This window comes from Balaenoptera borealis (assembly GCF_965194805.1).
Source record: "Balaenoptera borealis genome assembly, chromosome: 18".
Taxonomy (NCBI): Eukaryota; Metazoa; Chordata; class Mammalia; order Artiodactyla; family Balaenopteridae; genus Balaenoptera; species Balaenoptera borealis.
This window is the reverse complement of record NC_138877.1, coordinates 45,955,864-45,964,510: the sequence shown is the minus strand read 5'-3', so window position 1 is coordinate 45,964,510 and position 8,647 is coordinate 45,955,864.

Genomic DNA, 8,647 nt, shown 5'->3' with positions numbered 1-8,647 from the left:
GACACAACTGTATTTAATGAGAGACACAACCAAGGAGTCAGACCGGTGTCCTCAGCATGTGATCAGAAAAGTGTGAAGCCCAAGTGACACCAATTCCAAGCTGTGCGTTCCCAGCTTGGTGCGAGAGCATCTTCTTGCTGAATTCTCTGTGACCAGTTGCGCCTTTGGAGAAGCTTCTCAAAAACTATTATAGATTCATGATTAGGAGTTGGTGTGCTTCAGCCAGGCTTCCTGAGTTTATATCCTGGGTTCTCTACTTCCTTTCTGGGTAAATTTGGGTAAATTATACAAACCCCTCTAAGCGTCAGTTTCTCCACCCTTCAAATGGAATCACACGACTACCTATGTGGTAAGATTTCAGTGAAGGTTGAATAAGTGTTTGGCACATTGTAAGCAATTAATATCTGTAGGTTGTTAATATTTTGTTATAGAAACCAAAATAGACTTCATAGCTAATCCAAAATCAGATATAACCACCAAGAAAAATTTGAATAGAAAATGATATCATACAAAAACCCATGATCATCTATAAGTTTTTTTACCTGAGATAGGATTAACAATGACAAAAAATAATTTGTGTATCAAGCTATAGAGGTCATAGAAATTCTTTACATATTATCACGTTTGAGAATTATAATTACAGATGGATATACATGGGATTATTAAGGCTAAGTGCAGGGATTGAAACCACACAGTTTTTAAGCGGCAGAGTTGGAAACTGCACTGAGAGTTTCTAACTCCAAAGCCAGTGTTTTCCATTTCATTATTCACCCTCTTAAATTAATCTTTTGAAGTTGGATACGTGCAGGATTTGAACCATCATTGAAAGATGTATTTTGTATCAATAAGTGTTTTCAACACATCTGCTTTTACTCAGACCTTGTGGCTTTTCTAGTATTGGTGCATGAAAAGTTGTCACCAATGCCAAAGTTATGGGAAGTTCATGACACTGTGATTTCTGGGGCCAATGGTTAAAATGTCACTCAGGGTAGGCTAAAGAGTTGGTTGGTTCAGGGAACCTGGGAGCAGGGGAAAGACTGAATCTGTCAGGACTCATGTTATTTCAGAAAAGTATAGCAAAGCTTATAATCTAATCAAAAATAGCTTCAAGGTTATCAAAAGCAACAAAAGTCTGAGAAACTGTCATAGTTAAAAAAAAAGACAACAACAACAAAAAACTAAGGAAACATTGTGGCTAAATGTAAGGTGCCATCCTGGATGGGATCCTGGAACAGAAAAAAGGAGATGAGGAAAGAACTAGTAAAATGTACCAGTGTTGGTTTCTGTCTCTTGGCAAGTGCATCATCGTCGTGTAAAATGATGCCGTTGGGGGAAACTAGATGAGGGGTATGTATGACTGCTCTGTACCATCTTTGCAACTGTTCTATCTTTGTAACTGTTCTGTAAATCTAAAATTATTCCAAATTCCAAAGTAAAAACGTTATTAAAATTGAAAATAAAATCCCTTTGATGGGGTCTGAGATAAATGAATTCTGCATAATCCAGGTCATGGTAAAAAAAAAAACTTCAGAGTACTCCCTCTTTTTAAAATTTCTATTCAATATTAGGGTCACACAAAGTCATCCTTGAATCATCCTTCCCCTCTGCCACACTCTTTTTATGATTTGCCTTCCGAATCTCTGACTTGCCTTGATGTATCTTCTGAAAATGGAAAAGTAATCAGAGATGCTTGTGATTCTCGATGGAGGCTCTGAGTACCTCCCCATAAGGGTTTCTTGGGCTGTTGCTAGTACACGCATGGAGTGAGTAATCACTTACAGAGAGCCTACTGTTTTCCAAGCACAGTTTTAGGTGCTGGGGACACAAACAGAAGCAAAATAAAATCTTTGACCTTAAGAAGGACTTGCTCTAGTTGGGTAAGTAGTTACAGAACAGAGAATTACAATACATAGAGATGCAGAAAGGATATGAGGGGAGCCTAGAAAAGGAGAAAAGATGCCTCATACAGTCTGAAGGAGAAGGTCAAGGTGAAGATCCTGGCAGAAGCTACCTCTGAACTGAGTCTTAATACAGTGTTTCCAGGAGGGAGGACAATCGCTGAGCAAGTGGGCAGGGAAGAGAAAGTCTACAGGCAGTGGACAGTGCCTCCAGGGCATTCTGATAAGAAAAATCAGATGCTTGCTGGCACTGGAGCTTGGAGAAAGAGACAGAGAACAACAGGCAATAAAGCTACTGGGACAAGCAACGCCCTAAAGCTGGAGGAGTTTACATGCGATCGTGTGCAGTTTTGATTTGACTTTTTAGGAAAGGGAGCAGGCTTCACCTCCGGTAACTAACTTCAAACCTAGTTACCATTCTCAACCATTTTTTTTTCAGTCTTCACAATCTGTTTAATCTTAATAAAAAGCATCTTTATTGCTGCATACTGGTTTTGGAGATCCAGATAGAGCAAATCTGGTTAAGGACATAGGATTTAGAGTCATAATCTACCTGCTCATAAGTCTCTTCTCTACCATCTCTGTGCCTTTCAACTGGTTGGACCTCTATTTTCTCATCTGTAGAATGGGGGTTATAATAATACAATCTATTTCATTTAGTCACTGGGGTGAGGGGATTAAGTGAGATACAGTGCGTGGTATGGAGAAAGCACTCAGGCTTTCCCATGACATCATGGGGTGCGTCATATGACTGAGCACTTAGAGGGTGCACGCCAGAGCCAGGGTATCCTGGCTTTGTCACTTACTGATTGTGTGACCTTAAGCAAATTTCTTAACTCTCTGTACCTAAATCTCCTTCAGTAAAACGAGCATCATTTTGTTTTAAGGGTTGGACGAGCAAATATTTGTAGAGTGCTGAGATCAGTGCCTGACACATAGGTTGGTTATGAGCTGATTATATGAATCTATGCACAGGGTAAGCACTCACAAACTGTCAGCTATTATTTTCATTTAAAAAATTTTTTTATTGAAGTGTAGTTAATTTACAATGTGTTAGCTTCAGGCATACAGCATATACATTCAGTTATACATACATATAATCTATTCTTTTTCAGATTCTTTTCCCTTATAGGTTATTACAAAATATTGAGTATAGTTCCCTGTACTATACAGTAGGGCCTTGCTGGTTATCTATTTTATATATAGTAGTGTGCATGTGTTTTAATCCCAAAGTCCTAATTTATCCCTCCCCCTCCTTCCCCTTCCATAACCGTAATTTTCTTTTCTCTGTCTGTGGGTCCATTTCTGTTTTGTAGCTATTCTTATTATGACCTGAGACTAGAGCATAATGGCCTTGGCCAGTTCAGGTAAGGAATGAAGACCTAACCTTGAGGTCCGTCACAAAACTATCAGGAAAGCAGTTTTTGGTTTTTGTGGGTTTCGGCTCAGGCCTACCAGCAGAGGTCATCAATTACCTCCTAGCCCTGCTATTGTTGACCCTTGTTTAAAATAAGAACAAAAAAAAGTATCTAAAGAAAAATACAAGCAATTTACCACAAATCTCCCGAAGTTTCATTCTGATTTTAAGAGAGCTTTGTGGAGTTTGAGAGTTTGACTACTTCTGCTCCAGAGCTTCATTTATGTCTTAGTAGGATTTTATATCAGTTATCCTAACAGGAGAAGCCACTCCAGTTTTGAAGCACAGTTATGTTATAGGATCACAAATGGCTTAGATGTGTGTGTGTGTATATATATATATATATATATATATATATATATATATATATACACACACACACACACATCTGAGCCATTTTATATATATATATATATATAATATATAATATATATATATATATTGCATTTGTTTACAATTGAGGTTTAAATAGATTCAGACAAAAATGAGATGAAAAAAATTTCCCAAGATATTCACGTATAATTACTAACAAAGAAACCCTTTCAATTTTGTTCCTTTTATTTGGGGCCTAGCATACAGATAATTATTGCCTCAGATATTGACATGTACTGAACCATATAAAAATAATTCTTCAAAGATACACTCTACAAACCATTGGCAACATGAACAGGACTCTTGTCACAAATCCAGACTGACAGGTCATTCCTTGGCATTTTCACACAATATTGAAAATCAGCCCAAACTGGCAGGTGTAAAGTTCCTAGATTCTCACTTGACAGAATAATTCAGTACTGATAGTGTGTGACTGATAATAGGCAAAAGGTGTGCAACAGACAGCAGCATCAAAAGAAAGAATATAATTTTATTCAAGAGCAGCTAAAAATATAAATATTTTTATATTAAGTTCTCAACAACAATGCACATGGAATTCCAATTACCTAAATAGAGCAGATGATCTTGAAAAAAATCTCAAAGCAAACTCAGAAAAACCTCTCAACACATGCCTCTCCAGGTTTCTCTCACTTCCTGGCTGGCAAATATTTATGAAGGCAAAAACTTGCACGTCCGTCTTCACATAAATGCTAGCTCCTTTACCCCTCCAACGGTGCTCACTCAAGAGATAAGCACACCACCACCTCTGCAATCTCTTGCTTGCTTATGATGTTCTGTAATAATTCCAAATCAATAATGGACTTCATCTTTCTTTCTCTTTCATCAGCAAGAAGAGAGGTTAGTGCAGTAACCATTTAGAAAACTCATTTGGTGAATGAACTTCTTTTGTAACTAAGCCCCCAAAAGATCCCCTGGAGCCCCTTGGGTCAGAGGTGGCCATCTGATATCACCTAATCAACAGGTGATCCAACTACCCTCAGTCTAGCTGTGTTCCCAAGAGCTTTTTACCCAATTGATCCTCCAAAGATGTATCCTACGACAGTGCTTCTCAAATTCTAACATGCATGCCCATTACCTGGGTTCTTGTTAAAATGCAGGCTCTGATTCAGCAGGTCTGTTATGGGGCTTGAGAGTCTACATTTCCATTCAATTCCTAGGAGATACTGATGCAGCTGGTCCAAGGACCACACTTTGAGTAACAAGGCTCTAAAAGATTCAGAATAACTCAAGATACTAGAGAAGGCATCTGCCTGAATTCTATCAACATGTTTATTTGCATAATAACATGTATCCTCAATGTATTAAAACATTTTTAGTCTCAGAAAAGGGGAATGGAGTGCAACTTCTGCTTTTGGCAGATAGGTTGAACTGAAAAAATGGTTATGTTCATCCTTTTTAGAGAAAAAGAGACATGTCAGGAACGACAGGATCCAACAGAGACAATTTTCCTGAATAATCCAGAGCCCATACCGAATGTACAGGCAACAGAATTTGTCTTCCCTTTGCTGGATAAGGAAACTCTCTGCTCCAGGTTAGAAGGTGTCATAAGACAACTCCATCCCCTCCCAGATGCCACAAAGACTGACACTAATATTTATGTTGAGGTTAAGTGTTTAATTTTGCTGGAATAAATTAAGGCATGAAATTAGGAATAGTTAGCATTGCTTTAATTATAAATCAAATGACTTATGAAGTCATTCACAGAAAACAAGTCTTTCAAATTAGGACATTCCATTAGCGGGAAAAAACATTTCACTGCAAAATGTATTAAATATTAGGTAAACTCTCTGGATTGCCTAATGCTACCTGATATCTATCTTCTGGCTTCATTGCTCCTGAGTGTCTCCAAGTCGACTGGCACATCAGGAGCTCACAAAGAAAGCTGAGGGTTCCTCATGTCTTCCAAGATTGCCATGAGGACCCCGGAGTTGCATTGTGATCATTCCTCGAGGTGGCATTCTTTTGTCAATTACTTCCTCTGGCTCTATTTGTTTGTACTTGTTAATGTGTTCAATTCAACCCAGCAAACATTTATTGAGCATTATTATCAGACTCTGGGGGACATAGAGATAAATAAGGCTTGATTTCTATATTCATGGTGCTGATCACCATGTAGACTGTTTCATAAACGTTATTATGTTGGAATGTATGCTACTGTTGTTGTTTTGTTTTTCTCACCCACTGGCGTGTAGGCTCCTTGAAAGCCAAGGTCTTTTCTTAAGCATCTTTGTGTCCAGTACCTGTGGAGTTCCTAGGCAGGAAATCAGAGTAGGACTCCAGGAGAGATGGACACCTTTGCCACACCCACTTTCCATCGTGACCACAATCTCCCCTCAGGGTTTACCTACTCATGGGGAAGCCTGGCGCCCAGCCCCGGGCAGTGAGGTAGAAAGAGGAACCTTGACAAAAAAGCTTCACCTTCTCTCAACCCCAGAAAAGAGCACTATTTTTTTTTTAAGTTTTTTTTCAGTTAACAATTTTTAAAAAATTTTATTTTATATTGGCACATAGTTGATTAACAATGTTGTGTTAGTTTCGGGTACACAGCAAAGTGATTCAATTATGCATATCCATGTATCTATCTTTTTTCAAACTTTTTTCCCATTTTGGTTATTACAGAATATTGAGAGATCTCCCTGTGTTATACAGTAGGCCCTTGTTGGTTATCTATTTTAAATATAGTAGTGTGTACATGTCAAGAGTACCTTTAATTTAATCTTGTATTTTCTTTGCCAAAATGTAAGACATTGATATAACACACTATTCTAAAAACCTTACAAATATTAACTTATTTAATCTGAATAATAAGACTATGAAGTAAACTCCTCTTTTAGAACGGAGCAGAATGAGTCACAGAGAGTTTAAGTAATTTGTTCAAAGTCACTCAGTCTTTTGAAGAACTGTATAGTAATGACTCGGGACTTCATCCTCTGGCATTAAATTTATGGACATCAGGAAAGTCAAAAGGAAATGTAAAGCTAAATCCATCTCAATGTATGCAATATTTCTTGCACTCCATTCTTCCAGGTCTTTCTTACAGGAAAATTAAATTTTCCTATAAGAAATTTTTTTGGATTTGATTCCACTTTTAATACAAATTACACCTTCTGAGGACATAGGCCCCAAATCAACTGTGAATCTGCCCTGTGTAATCCTTGATGCCCTCCAATTGCCTTGTTGGTTTATGTGGTTATTGGACTAATATGTGTGCCCACACTAGATGGAAGCTTCATAAGGACAGGGTGCTTATATCCCCAAGGCCAACACAATGCTCAATCCACAGGAGAGAATCAGGGATTTTTGTTGAAGAAAAATGAATTAATCCCCATTTTACGAATGAGCAAACTGAAAGCCAGAGAGATGAGAAATGACTTGCCCAAGCTGGCGCAACTCAAATGAAATATATTGAGGAAAGCTTTGAATCTGGTTCTTCCCTACTTTGAATCCCACTTTCCACTCCATACCACATTTTATCAATATATTATCCACCCATTAATGAGAGCATTTATTTCCTGAATGGAGTCATTGCAGTATTTACGGAATGCAAGTGATACGTATGAGATACTAAGACATGAATTGGAGGATATTTTGACATACTGAAGGTTGTTGTAACATTTATATGTAGTAAATGGTCTTTTTTTTTTTTTTTTAACACATCCCTCATTGAAATTGCAAGAGTTCTGAAAATGCTCCCAGTCAAGTACCTCAGGCTGCAAATTTATTTAAATGTAGTAAAGTTCTTTTATTCTTTAATATGTTCTTTGCTGGTAACAGTGTCTTTCACCTAGTAGGAATGTGGTCCATGTTTGAGGAACTGAATTGAAAAGAATACCTGGGAAGCAAAACCTTCTTTATGTTTAAGATATTGTTGATGGAAAAGATGTATAATGCTGAGGCTTGGTGTTGGTTGATCAGTCTTCTTTTTGATTTTATAAAGCCATTTTCGTATCTGAAAATGATATTCCTAATAAGGTCATAGCAAAAAACAGCACCAGTCTTTCTATTAATGGCTTAGGAATAATTTAAATAGAAGACAGCACAGTATTACATTGTTAAACTTTATTCCAGAATTATAAGAAATATGTTATTAGACTTAAAGTCTAAGCTGAAGAATTCTCCTCTGGAAGACATTTTCTGATTAGACCTGAATTGTTTTTCTATGTCACCACAAAGACAATGCAAATGCTGGTTAAAGCAATTAAAACTTTCCTTTGTTTGCAGAAAGAGATGTACCCAGATATGGCTTTTTGTTTGTAGACATCTTAATAAACACTAGCAGACTGAAATAAAATCTGTCATCAGTTATATTTTTCTCTTAGACAAACTGCCTACTTCACATACATATTAAGCAAGATTTGTTACCAAGGCTTCCTTATATTTCTATTTGTTGTTGTAAAATGGTAAATGTAGAAATAACACTAGATCTATCAATTTGATAATATAATGCAATACATCTGGCAGCTGAACAGAAAAAAAAATGTAATGACATATTTGGCAGAGTGAATGGTTTTTATTATGGGTTTTTTCTTTCTTTTTTTTTAAAACACAATTGTGCCATTTGTTGTAGACTAATGTCAAGGAATATAAAGTATTATTGGGAATGCAGAATTTAGCTTTTGTAGAACATAAATTGACTGCCATGTAAATAGAACCATCAGTTTCATTGCTTGTTAAACATTTATTTACTGAAATGCTTTGAATAGGAAAGCTTGCTAAAGGGAACCATACCTGTTTTTAGCTGTATATTGCAGAATTCTTTTATAAATTTAGTTTTTCTTCTGTTTTCATATTTACAATTTAACATTAAGCTCTACTGTAGAATATTGTAAGACTAATTCTCTAGATTATGTGGGATAATCAATTCTAAAAATGACTAGGGTAACTGAAATTTTATTTGCTTTAATAGCATTATGAAGCCATAATTTTTTTTAAAAATAGA